This window comes from Pomacea canaliculata, linkage group LG9, assembly GCF_003073045.1.
Source record: "Pomacea canaliculata isolate SZHN2017 linkage group LG9, ASM307304v1, whole genome shotgun sequence".
NCBI lineage: Eukaryota > Metazoa > Mollusca > Gastropoda > Architaenioglossa > Ampullariidae > Pomacea > Pomacea canaliculata.
The window spans coordinates 25,762,733-25,788,179 of NC_037598.1; the positions used below are offsets into that span (position 1 = coordinate 25,762,733).

The following is a 25,447-nucleotide window of genomic DNA, read 5'->3' on the forward strand; positions in this document are numbered from 1 at the left end:
ATTGTGACGGTTGTGACCCACTGCTCCACCTGGCACCTCACCAAAAGGACAGATGATAACTAGGTCAGATGTTGTTGATATATATAGGTCGGTATCTAAAGTTTCTTGGAAATGAGGGAAGCGATGATTCTTTGCAAAGGAGGTTCGTTCCGCCCCTGAGAGGTGAGTAGTGGCTGCAGACTCCACACTCCGGCTGACGGTGTAGTAGCGACTGGCACCGACGGACTGTTTCCCAAAGTAGCCTCCACGAGCTGCGCTTCCCTCCCACCGCCATCAGCTGCTCGCGTGGCGGCCGTAAGACGGAGGCAGACGCGCTGCAGGAGCCGCAGCACCGCTGTGCCGTGCCGTGGTGTGGGTGCTGTGCTGTGCTGCCCACTGCTGCAGCCTGCTGCCGCTCGCTGGTGCCGCCACTTCGGACAAAACGTGGGTGTTGTCGCCAGGGTGGACTTCGTCTCAAGACTTGCACAGTGCAGGGAGACTATTCGTGTTCTGTGTTACAAGAGTTGCTCGCCCCGCCACTGCTGCTGCCATGCAAGACAATCAGAAGGTGAGGCTTGTGGTGTGCACCTCCTTGTGGGGGAGTCGGGGGGATGGTGGGGAACCCATGATGAGACAAACTCTGGTTGTGGCCTAGAAACTGCTGCACGGCCTGCCCCATCCTCCAGCTGCTGCTGCTGTGTAGGTCACGTGTGGCATGTTTATAGTCACGCTGATGATGTTGTTGCTGTCTATAGTCACGCTGATGATGCTGTTGCTGTCTATAGTCACGCTGATGATGTTGTTGCTGTCTATAGTCACACTGATGATGTTGCTGTCTATACTCACGCTGATGATGTTGTTGCTGTCTATAGTCACACTGATGATGTTGCTGCTGTCTATAGTCATGCGGATGTTGTTGTTGCTGTGTAAGTCACGTGTGGCATGTCTATAGTCACGCTGATGTCGCTGTGTAGGTCACGTGCTGCTTGTCTATAGTGACACTGATGTTGTTGTTGCTGCTGTGTAGGTCACGTGTGGCTTGTCTACAATCACGTTGCTTGCTGTCGGTGTGTCACGAACGTGTAGCCGACGTCACATGCAGGGCCGTTATTTCCTCTTCTTTTTCCTTCCTGCATTCTGTTGACCGAGAAACGTGCTCAGCCGGAAGTGAGCCTCTGTGTGAGCACAGCTGACGTAGTACTACTCACCGTGTGAAGTCATTGCCGACATCGCCATCATCCTTTCCCGCCATCATCTCTCCATTGTGTGCGCGCCGTCTCAGTGCGCATGTGCATTTATTGCATAATAGTGTGTGATACTGTGTATGTGTGCGCGTCCTGCGTTGTGTGTGTGTGAGATGATGGGAGACATGAGTAGGATTTGCACAGACACTGAGACTGAGTGCAGAAGACCAGAGGCTCGGGTGGGCAATTGAGCGCGTTTCCACCCTGACCTGCAGATGTCCAGGTGATCAGAGACCAGACTGACAGAACCTCAGCAGATGGAGATTATTACAGACTGATGACAAGGGACACATTTGAAGTCCTTGCCCACAGAAAAAAAAAATGTTTGACTAGTCTCACTGACCTGCAGACATATAAACACATGCCTGTTTATACAACTGTTTATACACTGTTTATAACTGTTTATACAACCTGTTTATACAACAACAAAATAAACATCATCATAAGAAGAAGAAGAAGAAGAAAACGTGTTTAAAGAGATTTCTGTTCGTTTCCCCAAGACGCCGTTAAAACACATCTGAGTAAATCATTAAGAATGTGGCTGATAGAAGACTGGAGGATGGAATCAACGAAATAAAATACATCCGCAGCTTCACAAAGTCAGTTTTCTCTCTCACAGTCAAGTGAATGAACCTTGACCTTTGTGTCGGTAGGTGGACAAGATGGCAGTCAGGCAAACCACAGACGACGAGACAGTCCGACACAAGGATGAAGATACCAACACCAAGTGTAGAACAACAAGTGGCATTAATATATATACACACATAAAACGATGAATGCGGGGGAAACGAAGTCAGAGCTACCCTCCCCCTCCTACTGAAGTCAGTTCGGCGAAAGAACATGTCTATTAAATTATTACACTTCACACCTGGTTTATGTTTATAAACAGGCTGTAACAGTTTTGTATCTGCTGGTTGACAGGTTTATACTAGTCTTAAACTACTCTTCAGATGCTCATGAGGGAACATCAATGAACATCAATGAACACCCAATATCTTCATATCGATAATAAAGTATTTATCGCAAAATAAATTGTAAACTCGCCCCCGTGGTCCTGAGGTGTCTGGTTGCAGACAAAGACTGGAGGGTGGCTGTGGCTTCCTGCTGCTGGAAGCTGGCACGAAGGATGTAGAAACTGTTCTAGAATATTCTACTAAACTTGCTGCAGACAGACAAAATAAATGTCTCTAGAGAATGACCTGTGTACTAACGAGGTAAGAAAAGGACTAAGTGAACTGTTTAATTTGCTGGACATCCATGGAGAGAAACCATCTTCCCATCTGCAATCATGCTACGACTGTTTGGACTGACACAGCAGTCCCTGTGTGCGTGTGTGTGTGCGTGCGTGTGTGTGCGTGTGTGTGTTTACCAAGTTTACACCATCTTTCCACATGACCTGAGCACACCCGGAGGTCAGAGTGTTTCAAGTGGATCAAACAAATCTCCACGCGCGAGAGATGACAGGACATTAATGGCGGTACACGAGGCTTGTCCAGGGCTTAGAGATCGCACGATCACGTGACTACTTTGCCCGTTGGCCGTCCTTCGACTGTGGCGTTCCCCTAACGACCGTTGAAACATTTTGTGTGGGCTGTAAGAACTGAGTAATGCTTATCATCACTTTGATGTCCAGCAATCAAACTAGAAGACGGAGACAAAGTATCTGTTGATTGATCTTCCCAGGCCTGCAACTTGGCGGCGGTAGGACGAGGAGCTTCTGGCAGGAGTCACGTGACTAGATGACTAGATGCCGAGCACAAGTTACTGGCCGTTCAATAGCTTTGTTCCTCTAATATAACTGCACTAAGTGTACTTACAAGACAATTAGTGAAGAACCGTAGAATGAGACCTTGCGAGAAGATGGTTGTGTGAGATATCCACTGAAAGGGCAAAGTTCGCCAGACCAAGGAGACTCAGAAACCACGTGACACTGAAAACATTATTTCCATTCACACCCAGCCTCACATCTACCATCTTCCTCTCCTAACCCAGTTCACCCCTTTCACTCCTGTGTCCACCATCACCATTTCATCTGCTAACACTTGTCACGCACTGAAGACAATCTTCATCTTTAGCAATCAGTCTTTGAATCGGTTGAGTGAGTAGCAGCTTGTAACGAGCGGAGTTATACTCGGCGAGGTTTGAAAGTTGCATGTAACGACGTCAGGTCACGGCGGGGTCAGTGTACATCGCCCTCTGTCTCTTCACACAGGACATCAGTGGCAGCATCCAGCGGGCGTGGTCCTGTGCGCCTAGTGCTGGCTGTCACCCCAGTCAGGAGCTTGATGGGCAATGTCACGATCGAGTGGCTGTATGCGCCCCGGAGGGTGGATTGTTGTCGTGACGTATCGAATATTCCCCTGCCCTTCACACGCTAAAAGCACGCTGCGACCTCTTTATTTAACTCGTGTTCGCGATCATTAATCAACGCACGCGCTCACGCTTGCACGCGCCACAAAACGAGCACACGCTTGCCGTCACGCCTCCATGGTTATTGCCCAGCAGGCCCTGCGCCCAAGTCAGGGTGTGGAAGGGGAGGGGAGGGAAGGGGAGGGCTTGAGGTAAGATCTACCCAACTGCAGCACTGAACGTGCGTCGGTTTAATTTTCCACCTGCATGCTACGTCACAGCCCGCATGTATTGTTACAGTCTGCGTGCTACGTCACAGCGTGCATGTTATGTTACAGTCTGCGTGCTACGTCACAGCGTGCATGCTACGTCACAGCCTGACGAGTGACTAGTGTTCAGTGCGGCCTACACAAGAATTAACTTCTTTAATCTCGTCGTCCGCAACATCGCTTGTGATGGCTGCCACAAGTCCTCGCGGGTTTTCTTCTCTTTTTGTTGCGTAACCCACTGTCCGTGTCTGCAAGTGCAACCACGTGACTGCCAGACACATACGTCACTCTAACGCTTTAACCTTGAAACGTCACAGCGAAGCTTTAGCAAGGGAGGCTATGCAATCAGCTCAGTTAATGTGGGGGAGGGTAACGTGTGGGGAGGGGGACAGCTGATCACTCAGCGGAAACATTTCGAGCCAACTGCGCATGTCATGGATCTGAAAATGAGTCCAACGGTGAAATCAGTCAAAACATGAGGCGTGGTTGTGATTGGCTGCTCTGCTAGTGACAGATGACTATAGGGCACGTCACACTGTGGTGGAAGCATAGAGTTACGTACCTTGCGGCCAGCTTTGCTCTGTCTATTTATAGCCTTGTATCCCGGGTAGCGTGGTAACCCTGTGTGGCGGACCGTGACACCGATTCTGCTTCCATTTTGCACACCAGCGAGCACATTCACCCGGTCACCGCCCCGCCATGCAACCTGCGTGTGTCAAGGGAGGTAAGCTGTCCCCTGCTGGATTGCCTCCCCTGCCCAGCGGCTGTGTAATTAGGCGAGTGATTTATCTGATGGAAGTGATTCGGATTAAGAGGAGAAGTGACCCGGAGACTGAGAGACTAGAGCTCGCACGATGAGGGCAGGGGAAGCTCTCATCACTGGAGGCCGAGTTCTAGAAGCTTCCAGCCAGTCTGTGACCGTGGAAAATGATTTACACAGAGGGAGGTAGATACGTGTGTGTGTGTGAGAGAGAGAGACAGTGTATGGACGGACAGATGGATGTAGAGGCTGTCTTAGATAACACGACAGTTTTCAGTTTGTTGCTGTACCGTTCGGCAAGGTGTCGGTGAGTGTAATTAGTCATCAGGGTCAAAGGTATTCACACTCACACAGACGAGGACAGGTTCACATCATGGAGTGGTTCATTGCTATTATTACTTTAATTTCTGTAGCTCTTGGAGGCTTCATGTTGAAATTAGTATCAATTTGTGAAGGTTCAATTCTCTTTTTATTTATCGAAACGCTCCTTCTTTCACCTCGGAGGTTGACCAAACTGTTGCTTTTAAAGGTTTTATACTTTCGGAATTATTTGTTGACGCAAAATGCATGATTGATATAAAAATAATTTACAGTATTCACTACATCTACATCAAGAGGTTTCTTTAATCAGCAGATTTTAAATGGCAACTGTTCCCATACATGAAATTGTTTCTCTTGGCTGCAGACAATTAAAACAAGAGAACAAATCTGTCAGCTTGAGTGTTACGAGGGTGGAGGGCCCAGCACGTGACAGGACTCACAAAGCAGGATGCTCCCCCCCCCCCTTGTCCTGGCACCGAGTTCCAGCATTGCCAGTAGAAGCGACTAGCAAGGAGCATTCTGGAAGTTTGTGTTTTAAGTCTGAGCCCCACTGCACGTGCTCCCCGCCCACCCACCACGGAGGTCGTGGCTCGTGGCTCAAGCGCTGGTCCGGATGCTGAGCGGTTAGGCGTGACAGTAGGTGTAGATGACGTGGTCGTTGCTATGGTAACGAGGTCTTGCACGGGTCAGCCACCGTCCCCTCCCATACTAAGGGGGACACGTGATGGATTGCCAGACATGGAGCCTTGCTTGTTCATCAGTCCTCGGGGATTTGTGGCGACATGGGTAAGTGTTGAGGAAGGTCGAGATGACCGGCGATCAGTCGCCCACGTTCAGCCGAGAGTCGATTCATCGATGTGACAATATTATGACAATATTATAATATTACAATTTTACAATATTACAAAACATCCACGTCTTGGCAACATCACAATGACCACCTAATTTTACACGAAATTCTCCATTTAGCAAAGTAAGAGAGTTTATCGCTAAAGTTGCAGAAAAATGAGGGTAATGTGTGCACACTGACCCCAGGAGGGTATTTCCTCAATTAGTGAGTGCATGCGCAGTACACAGACCGTGAGCAGGGATCAGTTTGTTAACCACTTAGTCGCCTTGGTCGCAACATACGAAGGAAGAAGAAAAGTTCCTTGCTCTGTTATCAGCTGTAGTAACGGTTAATTTGTAATTTCTCAAGTTAGTGTCAGGTGTGGTCCTGATGTAACTCGCCTAAAACCTCGAATATTGTTTCAAGCTTAGCATGAGGTTGACATTTTGTATCGGGATTTTCAGATAACACCCGAGTTTAATCAGCTCGATTCCAATATCACATCGTGAGTATGAACATCAGTGAACACATCAAGCATCTCTGTCGGACTGAGAACTTGTCTGTGATCATTCCCATTTCTCTTTATCCTGTCAGTGAAGCTGAAACGATGGAGCTCGTAAAAGTGAACTATGACCCGCACCTCCCCATCACCCCAGCTTGTGATTTGCACACGGCACTCAGAGGACTGCTCGATGGTGAGGAGATGTTGACCTCATTATTGTGACCTCAATAATCGGAAGCATTTCTCGTCCTGGCGACCGCAAACCCTGCCATGCATTATTGAACTCGTTGTCCATGGCAGTGTGTTCACATGCGTGACAGACAGACAGACAGGCAGGCAGGCAGGCGGACGGACGGACGGACGGACGGACGGACGGACGGACGGACGGACTGGTACTTAGAAATTTATTTTTCATTTCATGGCCTTTCAAAAACTCATTGAGACTGAAGATGGTGAATTTATTGACTTACGCTGCACCAACCAGACTTATTACAAGACATAGCAGCAAATAAGTAACACAGAATAAGGTGTCCACATGTTGTTTGACCCTGAGGTCGTGGCGGTGGTGAAGGGGTCACAGGAAAAGGAAACATGAAGTCTAGTCCGTCTTGTATCGTTCTCACACTTTCCCCCTTGGTTCCCCATTTGGCCCTCGCTGAGAAGGTCTTCATCACTACAGCCCCGGAGGTGTGGGGAGAGGAGGAGGACTAATGACCAGACAATGGCTGACCACCCAGCCTTCCAGTCCAGTCCAGTCCAGTCCAGTCTAGTCTAGTCTCAGTCCAGTCTAGTCTCAGTCTAGTCTCAGTCCAGTCTAGTCCAGTCCAGTCTAGTCTAGTCCAGTCCAGTCTAGTCTAGTTACAGTAGCAGAAGTGGTGACGAGGAGGCTGATACGATGTCGGATTTACAGTTGGAAATAATGTCCGACTACAGCCGGTCACGGGACTGCCGTGTGTTCGCTGTCCCCCGGAGTCACGTGGCCCCCTACCTGTGATACCTGTCTGACCTTTGGTGCCAGCCACCTGTGGACGTCGGACTATTCTTCCTCTGACATGGAAAAACCTGGATTGTCGGGATTTTTTCTTTCTTTCTGTCTGTCTATCTTTCCATCTTTGTATGTTTTCACTCTCTAAAACAAAGAACCGATGTGTGTCAATAACTAATCGAGTTTTGGCTTCGTGTTACTGCTCCTGCCACAATGGACACTAGAGGGCGCTGCTGTTAGATAAGGTGTAAAAGTTGTTTGTCATCAGACGGTGATGCTGGTTTTGTTTACGTGAACATCACGAATGAAATGTAAAGTGTCGCCAGTTGAGCGTGCTCTCAGATCCTGTTAATGATGTTGTCATGATGTTGTCATGGTGCTGTCATGATGTTGTCATGATGTTGTCATGGTGTTGTCATGATGCTGTCATGATGTTGTCATGGTGTTGTCATGGTGTTGTCATGATGTTGTCATGATGTCGTTAAGTGGCGGTTACGATGCTAGGCCTCTAAAAGCTGCTCCTTTGATGGTGATCACGTGTTCGACGAACAACTGAGCTTTGCATGCATGGCAACTGCAGAAAGTGGGTTTAACCTGTTGTCATGACCACCAGCAGGCCACACCCTCTCACTGATGGACCCTGAGTGAAGATGTGTTGCCATGGAAACGCTATTCTTTTAGCACCGGCCTCCACTTCCCTTGGTCTGATCACAAGGCCAAGATATTTCAGAGTTTCAGAGAAAATGTTGATCGCTTCGACATCATCGGGTGTCTGTACACAGGACAGACTGGCGGACACGCTAGCAACACGCACCAAGCAAACTCACAATCACGCAAATGCGCGCGCACAAACACACGCACACACCCCTACACGCACAAGCACGCACGCACGCGCTCGAGAGAAAGCCAATTTTCTGTGGATTGAATTGTCGCATGACTGATGTCTGACGACGACGACGACGACATGACCGTCCTTGCTGTCCCCACTTCCTGGATTCTGTGGCATCCTCATCATGTCTGACACTGAGATGAAGCCTCCCGACTCTCTGTCTCTCTGGACTGTGCGACTGTGATGTGCTTGAACTCTGCAATTAGAGATGGAGGCACATGCAGTCACGTGGGTGGCCGTGAGGAGAGAGAGAGGTCTGGCGACTTCACTTAGAAGGTCAGAGGTCAGCGTCAGGCAGGGCTGACCCTCACCCCGCGTGCTGGCGTGCTGTCCGTCAGACGACGAGTGGTCGTAGTTGTGTGCTGACGTTGCCTGCGGTGTGTTTAGCTACTAGTGTTCCATCTTTCTTGACACAATTTATCTGTAAGGTATTGTCTGAGGCAAGTGCAGCACTAACACACATGCACGCGCACACATGCCACCTCCCCCACCACACACACAGAGAAACATCACACATCTCTGTGTCTGTCCACAATACCTCCCTCTCTCTCTCAGTAATGACAACTGACTGTAACTGTAACATTGTATTCTTATCTCATCTCTTGTGGTGTTTCTTACTTGACGTCTTAACCCTTTGTAATATCAATCATCTGACGTCATAACTCTTTGTAATGTCAATCATCTGACGTCATAACCCTTTGTAATGTCAATAATCTGACGTCATAACCCTTTGTAATGTCAATCATCTGACTATTAACCCTTTGTAATGTCAATAATATTCCGTGTGAACCCTGTGACTAACGCTACTAACGCTGTTTTTTCTTTTGTCTTGTTTTGCACGCCGCAGGCCTCCTACACCAGGGGGGCCACTGACGAGGAGGAGCACGAGGTGAGACTTGTGACATTTGTATTTCTGTGTATCACGTGTAGCTGACGTTTTGGTGGTTTGTTTCACGGCTTTGACGAGTGAACAGCTACGTCAGCCAGTCAGAGGGAGAGACAGAGACCACGTCCCTGAGGGCAACTCGCCCTGTGGCGACTCTGAAAGTCTCGGAAAGTCTCGGCAAGTCTCGGCAGGTCTCGGCTTGTCTCAGACTTTTCAGTCCCAGCTTCTGCTGGTTGGCCGTTCACTTGACGTAGTGCTAGTGTCGTTGTCGCTGTCTGTGGTGGTACTACAAGCAAGTAACGGGTATCTAGCGACGGCTGTTGAAGTGGGAGTAGCGCTGACCTCACCTTGGTGAGACTGTAGTCCGATGAGCCATCACCTGGAATGTATGTGAAGTACGAGCCGTTGGCAGTGTGCTAGTCCTACACGTCAGCCTTGTGGCGACACTGCAGTACTGTCTGACCACCCGTATGAAAACACACCCGGTGAAAACATGACCAGGAGTTTGCGACTACCCTGGTGGTAAACCTCGCTACCACATGGAGCCTCGCTGTCGCAGTCACATCCCGCCCGTCAGCTGATAAATAATGTCTATGACAGAATGATTGCTCGTGCGGCCGCCATGTCTCTGTGGAATGGGAGGGAAACAGGAGACGAAAGAAAATGAGGGAACAAATGACGGTTATTTCAGGTCTGCTGACAGGTGGAGTTATTGCCCTGCAATGGCACCCGATCCTTTCCGATAAAACTGCAGTTGTCGTTATATAGACACATAGATCATAGACATGGGGATGTTTAGTGTCTACACGCATGCGCGACCTCTTGGCTCGTCTGATACAAAGCGTGTTCGAGTCCCGCGAGGATGCAGACTATGGACACAGGTCTGTCTCCTGCCGAACCTCATCAACTTGGAACGGACTGCCCATCAGCCTTCATCGCTCTCATTCTTTTATCACATCTTTTCCGAACGACATCCCTGTGACCCTGTCGTGACCCCCAGCGTGCATGACGTCAGTGTGTATTTACTTTGTGAGTGAGTGAGTGAGTATTGTAGAGGTGAGCGTCTGTTATGTGCGATGATGCATGCTTGTTGGTCATTCAGTTTATTCTGTACATCATGTCTGTAAAGCGCTCTCACCACATCTTTGGAAAAGTGCTACATAAATCTCCACTATTATGATGATGATGATGAGGAGGAGGAGGAGGAGGAGGAGGAGGATTAAAAACATACGGAAACAAAGAATAAATAGCATGGAAGTAGCGTGGGGCGTGACTGTAGACTATTGTTATGCTTACTGAGAGATAATAGATGTTAATTAACAATTGACTGACTGCGCACTGACTGAGGCTGACACACACTCGGTCACTGGTGTTGTTATTGCGGGGAGGGGCAGCGTGCACGGACCTTAGTAATGGATTGATGACATTAGCTACACTGGTTAGCAGGCCACACATTCTGATTTCCTGAGTACTCAGTCACCACCCTGCTCCAGTCATCCCGCCCTCACCTCCAGCCCTCACCCTCCACCAGCCCTCCCATCCTCACCTCCCCTTTACCTCCCACCCTCACCTCCCCCAGTGAATGTGTGGAGGAGAGGGCGCCAAGATGTATCACCCTGCCAATGAAAAGAAGATTAAATATCGATTAACAGAAGAGTAACGTAGAGCGGAAGAAGTTTCGAGCAGAGACCACGAAAGGAAAGAAGTAAACAAACAAGAAGTTGCTGAAGACGAGGAAATGAATCTTCGTGCCTCCGACAGGACGCCTCTTGCAGGAAAGTTCGCCGTGACAGGGGTCAACCCTGTGACCTCCGCTCACCTGCGTGTGTGAACTGCACCGTGGACAGAAGGATGCTGGGGAGGGGACAGGGCCCACGTGACAGGCCAGGTCTCGTCCATCCAAACATTTTATTTGCATTTTTACTTTCAGTGTTACTGACTGTAATGGTGTAATGGTGACTGAGTACAAATATGTAAGCATGGCAGTAATGACAGTGGGTCAGTAATTTATTGATGACAGTGGTGTAGAGTAGTCACTGATCACATTTAGTGATCTCACTGATCACATTTAGTGATGTCACTGATCACATTTAGTGATGTCACAGATCACATGTCGGGATGTCACAGATCACATGTAGTGATGTCACTGATCACATTTAGTGATGTCACAGATCACATGTAGTGATGTCACTGATCACGATGGTGTGGGCGAATCACCGATGACAAGTGTTTAGCCAAGTTGAAATAAATTTTGCTCAGACGTGCGAGACAACTGTTGCTCTGTCCATCTCTTCACGCCGAACCCATGAAACTAATAAAGTTTTTTGAAATTTCTTTTTCCCTGCAAGAACATTTTTATTGCAAGAGACAGAAGAGCATCTGGTGCTTCTGTTGTGGCCTCCTTCCATGAAGTCAAAAGCCACCTCGAAAAGAATTCTTACTTAGAAAGTTTGTGAAAACAATCGGAGTTTCATGAGTGTGGCTGCTGCTCCTGTATCCTACCATCGTCATCTCCAACATTTTCACTTTTCCTTCCTGCTGGTCTCTGCCTCCTTCTCCTGATTGTTTGTACCTGAGGCTTGGGAACACGAGCTGGCCTGGGTCTGGGTACACCTGGGGGAGGCCTGTTTATGTAGCTGGGATGCCAATAGCATTTATTTATTGAATGAGCTGACAGGTTATGAAGAGAGCTGGCACAGGTCCACCCGTGTACCCCGATGTCGTGAGAACGTTTGCTGCTCACCTGGAGGAAGCACCTACAGACCTGTGAGCATCCAACGGGACCTGCATTACTGCTATTTTTAGATTCACACGAAAACCAGGGTACATTGAGTTAGTGATAACGGTTATTTCCTGTCGTCTGTTTCTATGGCAACCATCATACTACGTATTTTAACCGTCTTTAAAACTGTCAAGGTTTGAGATTTTCTCCAAAACAATTTTTAACATTTCATTTTTTTTTTAAAGCAAAAGAGCGGGTAGCTCGGAACTTGGGTATGTGAGAGAAATAGAGGAGTGACCTTTCACCTGGAGTTCAGCCATGCACACACATTGCCCTCGCTGACCTCTGTCAGACGCCCTCTGTAAGCCGGTGTCAGCAGCAGGTGGGGTGGGAGCTAACCAGCAGCAGATACAGTGGGGTGGAGCCTGCAGCCTCCTGCTGTTCGTTTGAAGAAAGTCTGGAATTGGGTGACCCACCCTGTGAGCAGCCCTTGTCTAAACCCGTTGTCCTTCCTGTGCGCGACAACAACATGTTGGAGTGGGGAGGGAGGCTAGTCACACCCGAGTAGAAACCAGCCTTGCCAATATAATAATGTGAGTTTAAATATCGTGTAATATTTTGATAGAGTTTATTCACACGAGCAGACACACACACACACTCTCTCTCTCTGCCATTTGTTGTGGAAACGAAGACACGCTGGATTAATATTTGTATCAAAAGATGTAGAATTCTCAGACTAGGAGACAACAGGAGACACCTCTCAGGAGTTAGGATCTGATGAGAGACAAAAGGCATGGTAACCCGGCTTGTGCTGGTGAACCACTCACTGTCATGGCCGACAGCCAAGCTCCTCCGTCACTCACACGCTTCTGTTTGATAACAATTCTCGTGCATTTCATGTTTTGCAGTTCATTTAATGTGTGACAATGCTGTTAGATGATTAGAGAACGAAGGTAATGAGACGCCAGTGTCCAGAAATTGTAAAAATAAAGTAACAAAGAAAATTACCCGGAAATTAAAATATTAAAATATTCATAACTCGGAAGTCATTTAAACTATAAAAAGTTTGGTGTCATTGATGTATGAAGGGAGAAAACTAATTGGTCTGTAATTTCCTTCTTGCTAATTGTTAATTTACAAATAAGTTTGGAGTATGTAATACAAGCAAACCTTTACACAAGTGTGGCGGATCAGTGTACAGAACATCACCTGTTCACTTAACATCAACAGTTCACTTCACATAAGTTCACTTGTCCCGGGTTCTTTCTCTGTTCACAGGACCGGTTGCTTGGCAACCATTTTCCTCTGGTTGCTGATTCGAGGTAAAACACCAGTACCCACCCTCCTGTCTTTCACAAAGAACTGATGGCGGTCATCTGTCTGTGTACTAACCACAACATCCTCCCCCACAGCTGCTGGAAACTTTACTAATTGCAGGATTTTGTGGGGATTTAACTGTGGAAGCAATCGGGGTGGGCACTGGTAAAGTTCGCGGTTTATTGAGTGCAAGTGCGGGATGAAAGGAAAAAGCTTTTAGGCGGGAGAGACGAGTGTGAGATCAGTTTGCGGCCATCTTGTATCACATCGACACATCGAGAAATATCGAGCGCCGGACATAAACAAACACAGCGACTGGAAACAACAGGTCTGTTGATGGCGGGGCTAACAGAGGTATGACTGACACAACACTGACACAGCACTGACACAGTACTGACACAAGACTGACACAACACTGACACAGCACTGACAAGACTGACACAATAGATACAACACTGACACAATACTGACACAGGACTGACACAAGAATGACACAAGACCGACACAGTACTGACACAACACTGACACAGGACTGACACAAGACTGACTCAATAATGACACAATACTGACACAACACTGACACAATACTGACACAGTACGGACACAACACTGACACAATAATGACACAAGACTGACACACACGGTGGTGGTTGTCACCAAGTCCCGTTAGTCGTAGCACCAAGGGCCTGAGGTTCGATACCAGCCCGCCGGTAACAACAGCCAATCACTTCATGGCTTCATCTACCCGGAATTTGACATCAGTGTCATTATCGAAACCCATGCTGACTGTCAGCTGCTGCTTTAGTGAGATGTTGTTGACAGACACGTGATGTCGGAGTTCTCCTCTGATGTGACGTAACATTGGTCAGTCACCTGCCTGCTGAAGAGATGCACGTGATGTTGACTAAGATACCTTGACCACACGCCCACGGCTACCAGACAGTCGTTACATGGCAAACCTGAACTTGTGTTCCACTATCGTCTGTGTGTGTGAGAGAGACAGAGACAGAGAGACAGACAGAGAGACAGACAGAGAGAGAGAGATGAAGCCAATCGCTGTGGATGATGAGGTCGTGAGCTCCACCCTCCGCAGTGCTGCTATCATCAAGACACCAGCAATGTTTCTAATAAAACAGGCGACGGATTTTTTAGTTTGTGGGAGAGGGTGTGTGTGTGTGGGGGGGACTCCGTTAGACCCTCAGTAACTTTGTGCAGGGTGACCTTCTGTTGGCAGGATAGTTTACACACAAAATACTCTGCTGGTCCTGCAGTCTGTCAGTACATTGGGACACCGACACTCTCCTCGAGCTCCTCCATCATGAACTGTGTAAACAACTGAGAGTGTGAGTGGCATGTCGGACCAAACTGAAGCTGCGAACAATAGAGTGAAGGCCCCTGAAAGTAATGAGCCTCTCATTAGCGGGGCCCGTGTTGATGTTGACAGACTGTGCCAATGGCTGCTTGTACAAACAATAAACAGCGAAGGTTCCTGCAGACATCTTTGGAGGGCGAGGAGAGATTCAAAGATAATTTTCTGTTGACTCGGTGCCGGTGCCAGTAATTATCAGATTTTAACTTTTCAAAGTTTGGATTAAAATGCGCCTGAAAGGGAACTCGGGCTGATAGACTGACTGACAGACCAACGGACAGACTGGTGAAGAGACAGTTGTTGTCGTAGGATGTGATAAACGGTCCCGTTAACGGTCGTTCGCTCTGTTGATGACGTCATAATGGTGCTCAGCCAGGGGCGTTAACTCCAGCATGTTAACGGTGGTGCTACCCGCTTTGTCTCTCACAAGCGGGTACCAACGGCAGTGACCGCCAGGCGCGACTGATGATGCCTAGCCCCGGTGTCGTCATCAAGCGAACGGCCAGACAGGTGTAGCGTCCTTCACACCCGCCCGGTGTACCCGATGCTCCCAAGGTCAAGGTAGACCTGTAACCTTCATCGGAGGGTGGTGAAGTGTTACAGCCCTCACCCAGCTGTAGCTTCTCAGTCTCACCCGTATCCTCCTCAATCCGCTACACAGTCAGGTACTCACACCACAGCCGGGTAAACTCGGGGTAAGTGTGCTGCGCCACACGGGTATCGAACCGTTAGTTCGTGTAGCATTGGGTCTGGTGATACTGGGACAGTGAGCTGCTGAGTCATTACCGTGTGGTACTGGGGTACACACTGTGACCTACCACCCGGTTCCCAATCTGCGTTTTAACTCAGGTGGAGTGGCAGCAGCTGTGTCTGGTGTCGGTGGTAAAGGTCAGCAGATATCCGGGTACAGTTGTACTTTCACTGGATGTCAGTTTTAGTGTCTAGGATACGGCAAGATGCAGCACAAAGCTGTTGTACCACCCTTACCTACTCACATATATCAATCCCGAGTTCTCCTGGGTGGGCAGTGTGTGTGTGAGTGAGTGAGATACCGTTTCTCAGTGCAACTGCCTGCTGAAGAGATGCACGTGATGTTTATTAAGATACCCGGATTATAGGCTCACAGCTCACAGACATTCGTTATGCGCAAAATCTAAATTTGTTCCACTATCGTCTGTGTGTGTGTGTGTGTGTCTGTGTGTCTGTGGTGTGTCTGTGTGTGTATCTGTGTGTCTGTGTGCGTATGTATCTGTGTGTGTATCTGTGTGTCTCTGTGTGTGTGTGTGTGTGTGTCTGTGTGTGTATGTGTGTGTGTCTGTGACAATAAGCGAAAACATCTGCAGCTCATCAACAGTGCTTGGCCTTATGGTCATTAGTCTGGTCACTGCAGTGAAGTAGGGGCGAGGAACCTTGTAAGTTATTTTGTAAACAGTGATGAGGTCACGTGCTGGGGAGGACGAAGGACCAGGACGCCACCTTCCGGAATGACATCACAACGCTTGGACATTGGTGGACTCAGTGCACTGATGTCAATGGCGGACTTACAGAAAAATGGAGAAAACTGTCTTGTTTCTGTCACTCCCTGTGCGTGAGGCTGAGAACTTGTTCACGACCCTCGTACACTGATGTTGCTTGGAAACAACACAGTATAGACTGACTGCACTTCGTGGCTGCCTGGGCCACCAGGATCCATACACGTCACTGGACGTTGCATACCCTGGGTAAGCCATCCACGTGACAAGGAAATAGATTCTTTGTTTTGTGACACTGACATCAAGAATCGGACAGAATTAGGCAGAAGTGTCTGAAATAATTAGTCACAGGAGTCTCACATAATTAGGCACAAAAATCTGACAGAAGTAGGCACCGATAGGCACAGGTATGTGACACAGGTATGTGACAGAAGTAGGCACAGGTATGTGACACAGGCATGTGACAGAAGTAGGCTATTTGAGGGTTTGTTTGTTTTCTTTTTTATTTTGTACAGGGCAGCAGATGCTTCCTCCTTGTAATGGAATTTCCTTTCATTTCAAGCAACTCTTCATTCCTACTTTTCTTGAGCCTACCAACTGTTAGCCTCCTTCACCAGACAAACCGTCAGTCCATTCCAGGTCTGGCCGCCTGACATTTATCTCCCTTAGCAAGGTCTTCATTCACAAGACTCTAGAGGTCCGCAATTTCTGTCACAAGCACAGTCTGCTGAGGGCTGTGAACAGAATGATGGATGAAAATGTTGATGTGCTCTTCTGTTCACTTGTACTGCAAGTATTGAGTGTACTCCTTGAGTGTACTCCTTGGGTGTACTCCTTGGGTGTACTGACTACTGCAAGTATTGACTGTACTCCAAGTATTGAGTGTACTGACTGTACTGCAAGTATTGACTGTACTGACTGTTCTCCAAGTATCGAGCGCCAAAGAAAATCTGACAAGGGACTTAAGTCAGGCCACGAGCAGGTAATTAACTTCATTGTTAGCTACTGGAAAGAGGAAAGAAAGGGAGAGAAGTCAGGGCTAAGGGGAACAGATACAATTAGAAATAACGAGTTGGAGCGACAAAAAAAAAAGACGATGAATCGAAGAAAGGAACAAAAACCTCAAATGACGAGCGACCTGTGTGACAGGAGGCCAGGAGGTTGTTTTTGTTGTGATACTTTGATAAGTGTGTTTACTGCCGACAGAGCAGACAACTGAGACTCTCCTCCTGTCTGTCAGCAGCTGCTGCCTGTCTCACGAGGACAGAGTTGTGTGATGTTGTGTGATGTTGTGTGATGTTGTGTGATGATGTGTGATGTTGTGTGATGTTGTGTGATGATGTGTGATGATGTGTGATGTTGTGTGATGTTGTGTGATGATGTGTGATGATGTGTGATGTTGTGTGATGTTGTGTGATGATGTGTGATGTTGTGTGATGTTGTGTGATGATGTGTGATGTTGTGTGATGTTGTGTGATGACGTCAGACAGGTAGATTGTGTATTAACGTATCTTACCTGCGCCATGTTTCGTGTGCATCAAACCCTCTTTCACAGTCTAGTAGCAGCCACAGGTGACCCCCCGCTAGCTTCCTCGACTGTTATCATCTCTTTGATGTGAGTGAATGAGACACAAACATTACTGCACTCAGCCAGGCTCATTACCTCGGGCACTGACGTCACAGCTGGCGCCGTTACTGGTCTAGCATTCAAATTTAACGAACTTTTTGTTGAATCTCTCAGCGAGCAGCAAGAAGAATGGCGGATACTACGCCGGGGGGGGACACCACCCGGTCTTACCCCCTGACCCGGAGATAGTTCAGGGCCTAACACGACAGTAAAGTCAGGGACTACCTCACCTTTAACCTCTTGTCCTTGTGTCTCGAGTGAGGGTTGTGTCCGAGTCCACTGACCCTCGTTACGTCACTGCACGTTCATCCTTCGGTTCGTTGCGGATTCCGCGAGTCGGACACCGGGAATATCTTTGAGAGCTGAGCAGCCTTCCCTACAACTCTGAAACTAATTACCTTATTTATCTCTTCATTTCTTCATTACCTTTGACATTTCCGTCTGCAGTTGAACGTTAGGAGCTGACGTGGCTGGCGGTGATTGGCTGGTGAGCCGCGTGCAGTGTTGGCAGTAATGGCGGCCGTCACGTGACATCTCAACCCGCCATTACCCTCAACACAAGGGATGGAGTTCGGGACTCGCTGCCACAAAACCTTTACCATCAACCACTTCTTTCTTACCCTCGTTTTTAGGGGGGAGAGGTTATGGGCGGGGGAAGGGGGCAATTTAAGCAGAGATTGTGGAGCGCGTGATTTCTTTTTGACCGAAAGGATGTAAATATTACATAAGTGTTGAGGCCAGGTGACTACGAGGGTCTTACTGGCGTTGTGACAGAGCTGAGGTCACGTGTTTCCCTGGTAGCTCGCCTCCACTTGTTGTTATTATTAGTTGTAGTAGTAGCAGTACAGCACATTCTGGATTACGTGGTGGGTAGATGTAGTCGTAAGGAGGGTGTGTCTTGTGGTCCTGGTCTCCACACAAGTGTGTGTGTGTCTTGAGGCGTGTGTGTTGTTGTTGTTGTTGTTGTTGTGGTGGTGGTGGTGGTGGTGTGGTGGTGGTGGTGGTGGTGGTGGTGGTCACGAGACAGGTGTGAGTGTAGGTAAGTACCAGCCGCCAGGTAGTCGGGGGGATGTCGGGCGTGGTGCTAGACAGGCGAGATTACGAGGTACGTCATACCTGCAGCTTTTGTCCCGACAGCAGCAGCAAACAGGTGTGGGGTCGTCTGCTTATCATGGCTGCTCCGGAGCAGCGCTTTTTCCTGCCTCGGCAGTTGGCACTCCTTCCAAAGTGGATGACGTCATGGCCGGATTGGGGAGGGGGATAATGGGCGTCACCCTCCGACAGGTGCTCCAAACACCTTTCTTCTCGGCTTTTTAACACAGCACAGACCTGCTGTCCTAACTGCTTTTTTTGCTCTTTTGTCTGTCTGTCTGTCTGTCCTTCGTTCATTCTTCTATCTGCTGTCTATGTTCTACGAGGTTTGTAACAGAGGAACTTGTTAACACTGGACCAAAGGGGAAATAAAAACAACTGTTGGTGTTGCTTGTTACAACTGTCAGAATAGGATGGTACACACAAACACATCTTCAAGTACCGAGATAGACCTGTGTGACGTCACATCGAGTGTAGGTGATACATCATGTGACATCATGAGAGATTAAGCCGGTGCTGTACGTCACTGCCTCTATGTCAGTTGTAACCGCAATATGTCCAGAGCCTTTGCCAAGACCAGCGCCCTGCTCCTGACCTGACTCAAGATGTTTCTTTCCTCTCATACAGCTGCCCCCCTCCATCTCTCCCCTCGCCCCCCTACCCCCCTGTGGTGCCATTAGAGTAGATTGGACTGAGGGGTCTGCCCAAAATAAATACAAATACCCGCAGCACGCGGCACCACCAAAAGGTCAAAGATGATTTCCGTGAAGGTATCGCCCTCCCTTACCTTCTACCCCCATCCTCTCCCCCCCTGACTCTGGTCTGCGGCTGTTACTCGCTGGAGACTGTGTAACGTGCTTCACCTCCACCTTTGACTGCTGAGTGTCTCTACTCCTTGTGGTCGACTTTTGGTTGTCTAACCTCGATGACAACTGCGGGTGTCTGGCCTGCACCCTGACCCTGACCCTGACCCTGACGACAGCCTCACCCGCCATGAGGACACCCGCTCCTACTCCTCCCTGTCCTCAAACCACTTTCACCTACAAACCCGCATACAGGAGTTGTGAGGTGGTTTGTTATTGTTCTACTACTATTCTAATTTTAACCTGTCGTCATGTCGGTGTTGTGTGAACATTCCAGACTATTCTACAGGCTGGGGGGGGGGGCAGTCTAGTGGGGGGGGGGCTAGTCTGCTGTCACGTGATCGTGCTGTGATGTTGTAGTGTTGTTGTGTAGTGTTGTTGTGTGGTGTAGTGTGTTGTGTAGTGTTGTTGTGCAGTGTTGTTGTGTAGTGTTGTTGTGTGATGTTGTGTAGTGTTGTTGTGTAGTGTTGTTGTGCAGTGTTGTTGTGTAGTGTTGTTTGCAGTGTGTTCAGTGTAGAGAAGAGAATTCTCTTTCTTCCTGTCTTTCAAACATTGTTTGTCAAATGGAGTAGTGACGTGATCACGTGCTGTCCTTGTCCTACCCCCCGCTGACAGACGAGAGACGGTTACAGATGTTTCAAGTCTGCAAAACCCGACAATGCGTTGTGCAGGGGAATGCTGAGATGATGATGACGACGATGACGAGGCGGCACATTTTACCCTGTGACCTCTGACCTGTGGCTCTCTGTGGCCCCATGCACGTGGCGATGCGCATGCGTCGATCGATGAGCAGCGCTTGTCTCTTACTCAGCCTGCATCATCTCCCTTTGTTTATCTAACCCGGATGTGAGGGCATCTCCTGGTGGGACCGGAGGCACGGAATGTGAAAGGGAAAAAAAACAACACTAAGCAGTTTGCATTTCTGCCGTCGTTTGCACCACCACCCCCACCCTACCACCACCACCACCACCACCACCACTTCTTTCACACAGGCCTGCCAACCGTAGACCAAGAGAACAGTTCGCAAGAGCGTGTCTGTCTGTCTGTCTGTCTGTCTGTCTGTCTGAGGTCCTTGTGGGAGGCGGGAGGGCCTGGTGTCTGTCCACTAGTTGCTGTCGTTAGCGTGCAGGTGGTGGAGGTAGGGCGCCGTGGATGTTGTCAGACACAAGCTGGTGTCGGCGGGCTGCCGGTCGTGAAGCGGCCGTTCACTTTAATAACTGCCAATCGTTCACGCTCGCTTTCTCCTTTAGAGTGCACGTGATACAAGGGAGCTCAGTGCAGTCTAATTTCTGGCTTCACTTCAGGACGCAAAGCAGCTTTACTGTTGATTGTTATTGAGTGTGTTACTACATGGCACGTGGCTTTGTGTCGCTGACTGTCAACACTTCTGTCAACTTGTTCAGCCAGGGTTATTCATGAGGGACAGTGTAGCGAACGCATAAACACTGGTAGTCGTGATGGCCCTTCGTAACTTGACAGGTGGACAGCTCGTGTTGGGCAACAGGGGGCAAGGGTCACAATGAAGATACAAGATGTACAGTTACACACTCAGATACAACATACTTTATTCTACACTCTCATGGGTCCTGAGATATTCGCGTCATTTATCAACATAGCATACAACACATTAATGATGTCGAATACTTAAACAAACATATAATTATCAATATAGATATATCTATAAATAGACGTGTATATCTGTGTACACACACCGACATCATCACACCATGAATAGGTTAAAAATAAACCTTCTCCTAGCTCGGATTGTCAGTCAAGGTTTTGTTCTTTGTCAACACTTTTTCCCGACGCAAGACGAATTGAATCTTTATTTACTTGTTTTGTTTACTGTGTTTGTGGCCAGTGCATGCACTACAGAGTTGTCCTCCAACTGAATGCATGCACCCAGTCCAGAAAGTTATTTCCCCTTTCTCTTCAACGTTCTTCGCATCCGACTCTCATTAATTCTCCAGTACGTCACTCTACACTTCCTGCCCCAGCTCTGGCTATGTGACGTCACTCTACACTCCCTGTCCCAGGTGTGGATGTGTGACGTCATGATACACTCCCTGTGTCAGCGCTGGCTGTGTCACGTGACGCTACACTCCCTGTCCCAAGTCTGGCTGTGTGACGTCGTGCTACGCTCCCTAACTCAGCTCTGACTGTATGACGTCACTGTCCCTGCCCCAGCTCTGGCTGTGTGACGTCATGCTGCACTCCCTGCCCCAGGTGTGCTTGCAGCGGTTGTCTCGTCGAATGACCTCTGAAGAGTGAAGCTTGAGGCGGCAATTGAGTGACTTTACGATGGCAAGTGAACAGGCTGTCACGTGTCCTGTGACGTACGCAGGTGTTTCCAGAGGCTGATTGCTGTCCCTGTGCGCAGTGCCACGTTTGCCAGACGACGTAGTGACAGTCGATGCGTTGTGTTCACGTCACTGCGACTAGAGTCGAGAAAGTCCGACTGGAGGCCTGGAGTGACGAGGGAAAGGTGTTTGTACAACAGGTGGAGACATGTTTGTCACACAAACGTCACACCCCGGTATTGTGTACTTGTAGCTTTGCTTTAGCACTCACTTGTAAACAAATTAATGAAAAGAAGTCAGTTACAGAGCCTGATGAGCAGGTAGCCAGCCGGCAAACTCTCGCTTATTCTCGCAAACCATCACGTGACTTGATGTCGTACATTATTGGTACTGTATCCTCATCAGTATCGTATCATCATCGATATTGTATCCTCATCAGTATCGTATCATCATCGGTATCGTATCATCATCAGGATTGTATCCTCACCGTACTGTATCCTGTTCACGTTTCCATGGCGAGTCGTTGTCTCCGTGTTTTATTCTGACTTTCATTGGTTGCCACTGGCGACATGAGAACTCGCACAGAACACAAATAAAAAATAAACAAGCCTAGTAGCGAGAGATCGTAGTTTACAACCCTCCCATACACGACAATAATTATCTTGGTGATATTGGTAATGACAGGATAAACTGTGACTGTTTACAAACTTACCCTACATCACACACATCACACACATCACACACATCACACTTACCCACACAGACACCTCACACGTGTCACACTTTGTTTATTTACAAGATGAGCGATGTAGGTCATTAGTGAAACCGTTTTCTCTCTGTTTGTGTGTCTGTTGACATGTTTATTACAGTTCACTGTGTGAAACACACGTTGTTTGTGGTGACCCCTGACCCCTGGTCCAGTGTGCACCTCGGTGTGGCGGCCACAGTGGCGTTCTCTCCATCACTCGCAGTCCTCCTCTGTCTTCACATCTGTTTGTCCTGGAGGTCTTTAACATTCTTTGGCAGGATCAGTGTGACAGGTGGCTGAGGGCGCCCCCATCGACTTCAGCAAGCACGGGATAACTCTTGTCGCTGACGTTCAAATATTGTCAGGTCTGCTCTCCCCTCCTCAGGGGCTGTTTAAATTTGAGGAAGATGGGAAGGGGGAGTTGACACTCTCCTCACTCCGTCATCTGAACTTTGACCTGACAAACAAACTTGTAAGGAAATCGCTAAAATCCGTTGACATCTTACAGGCCGCAGTCTGCTCCTCCCATCCGTCACCCCCCACATCCACTGGCCCGCCTCCCCCCCCCCCATCTTCAGTTCCCCTCAAAAAAAAAACACAACTTAGGCTGTCGGAAGGTGGGGGCGATGGGGGAAGATGCTGGACACTAAGTGCACCTGTTGGAATGTTTTGATTCTTTGTCGAGCAGATACACAGGTGCGCGCACAGATGAATGGGCATGAGGTTCACTGTATGTATGTTCACGTTCATTGTATGTACACGTTCACTGTCTGTATGTACACCTTCACTGTATGTACACGTTCACTGTCTGTATGTACACGTTCACTGTCTGTATGTACACATTCACTTATGTATGTACACACACACCATTCTTAAACTTCAGCTACTATATTTATATTATTTTGCGATTTCCTTCTCCTAGGTGTTTTCGTTAAAAGATCACAACCAGACACAGGTAACGGACCACGTGACTGTGGTTGGCAAATGCTTTGTATGATGGAGGAGGGGGGGGGGAGAGATAACCGTTATCTTCACTTTTGTTATCTTATCGCCGAAATTCTTTGCCCCTCGTGACGAGGTGTCGTCACAAATGTCGTTAGTCCAGTTAGCGACATCAAGAGATACCTTCCTGCAGCATTCCTTGTCTACCTGATGGCACTACTGTCGTGTTTACCTGTGTGATAGTGTGATAGCTACTATGTCCGAGATGTAGATAGTGTGATAGCTACTATGTCCCGAGATGTAGATAGTGTGATAGCTACTATGTCCCGAGATGTAATAGTGTGATAGCTACTATGTCCCGAGATGTAGATAGTGTGATAGCTACTATTCCCGAGATGTAGATAGTGTGATAGCTACTATGTCCCGAGATGTATATAGTGTGATAGCTATTGTCACGGCTGCGGCGTCTCTACTCTGACGACTGCCTCATGGGCGTGACACCGTCACGAGATGTTTGTAATGTTTTTCTTTGTTTTGTTTTACTGCGCTCGGTGCGCGGCCTGTCTACACGCACGTGGCTCAGGCCTCGCAAAATCTCGTTAAAGTCCGGAGGCAGGCGGGCAGACAGCTCCTCATATCGCAGCAGCAAAATATTTTGATGGCTGAATCTTTAGCGGTTGGCTCCCACACACTTCTCGCCCCTCCTCCGACGTTGTGAGCTCAGCCGCTACCCCACCCCCCAGCCATCCCACCCCCCTCATCCTACATCCTCCTGTTTCTTTTTGCGCCCGGAGTTCGAGCCTTACTACAGTTGGCCTGGAGGCTCATGGGAGGGAGAGAGAGAGACGGGGAGAGGGGAGGGACAAGGGGCTGCTAACAGTTCTTGAAGACATTTTTTAACACAGCTTCTAGTTTTGTCTCCAGATGCTGTGGCGCGTCTTTGTCCTTCCTTCCCTCCCACCCCTCCCGCCAACTCCAAACTTGGAAGACATATTTCTCCCAAGACATTTTCTCGTTTGTCGCCGGCTGCTGTGCGGAGGTTTGCTACATGGCGCAGACAATACACAGTGACGTGCAATGCTCCCCCCTTCGTGCTGCGAGCTTTGTACCGGAAGTGGGCGAAATTTCATCGCCAAAGCGAGGCTGGAGGGACTTTCATCGGTGGTGCATTGAAAGAGGGGGCTGGGGGAGCGCGTGTGTGGACTCCAAGACGTGGATGTCGCTGTGTGTTTAGACCCTCGGTGTGGAGGCTGCTTGCAGTTCAGCCTGGGGTCGGCTGACGGCGTCACACGACAGGCTTTTCTCGTCCACAGCTTTCCCAGTGAACCACACGCGAGTGAGGAGAAAGCCTCACCCTCGCTAGTCCCTCATCACAGTCGCGCCTTTCGCTCACTTCCACGACTACGACGACCGCCACCACCACCACCACGCTTGACTGGCAACAACAGTTGCTTCGCCCCACAACCTGAGCCCGAGAGGAAGGTAGGAGGTCGGTGATGATTGTTTCCACTACCTTGGTGATAACGGCAATCTCCGGGGCGCGCGGGGTGTTGTTTGTGTGACACCAAAGTCGTGGTGGAGCAGCTGCTGGAGAAGGCGTAGCACCTGAGACTCTGGCACCTGCGTGGCGGTGCTTTGAAGCTGGCAGGAAGCGAGTTTTGCTCAGGTGAGTGCGTACGGGGGAGCTTGCGCATGCCAGGTAGGCAAGAGGTCAGGGAGCAGCAGGCATCGTGCAGAAAGATGATGTAGACACAAGCACCACTCGGGTCCCTGGCCAGCCCCGTGCAGTCCTGGGGATATTCTCACATTCCAAACACTCAGAGACAGTTGGGGGGAGCAGGCGGCTGTAGTCGCTACTCGATCTCACAGACAGACAAACACTACAAACATTATTCTTACAATATTCAGTCTGCTTGCTTCAGTGAGGCAGCTGCTGCTGATGTCTTTTTACGACATTAAAACTTGGGGCGCGAGAGGTTGGC

General features: G+C 48.8%; 1 protein-coding gene across 3 annotated transcripts in view; it reads left to right on the forward strand.

Moving 5' to 3' along the window:
• Positions 1–241: 241 nt before the first annotated feature.
• The window catches only part of LOC112572547 (tetraspanin-11-like), a 36,487-nt gene continuing 11,281 nt past the window's right edge, over positions 242–25,447 (forward strand). The window contains exons 1-2 of one of the 3 annotated variants that reach the window (XM_025252277.1): positions 242–547; positions 8,975–9,016. The gene's annotated coding sequence lies outside the window, so the exon portion shown is untranslated. Of the gene's footprint in view, positions 548–8,974; positions 9,017–24,445; positions 25,132–25,447 lie in introns of those variants that run through there. The other 2 variants (XM_025252276.1, XM_025252279.1) reach the window with 2 other exon arrangements.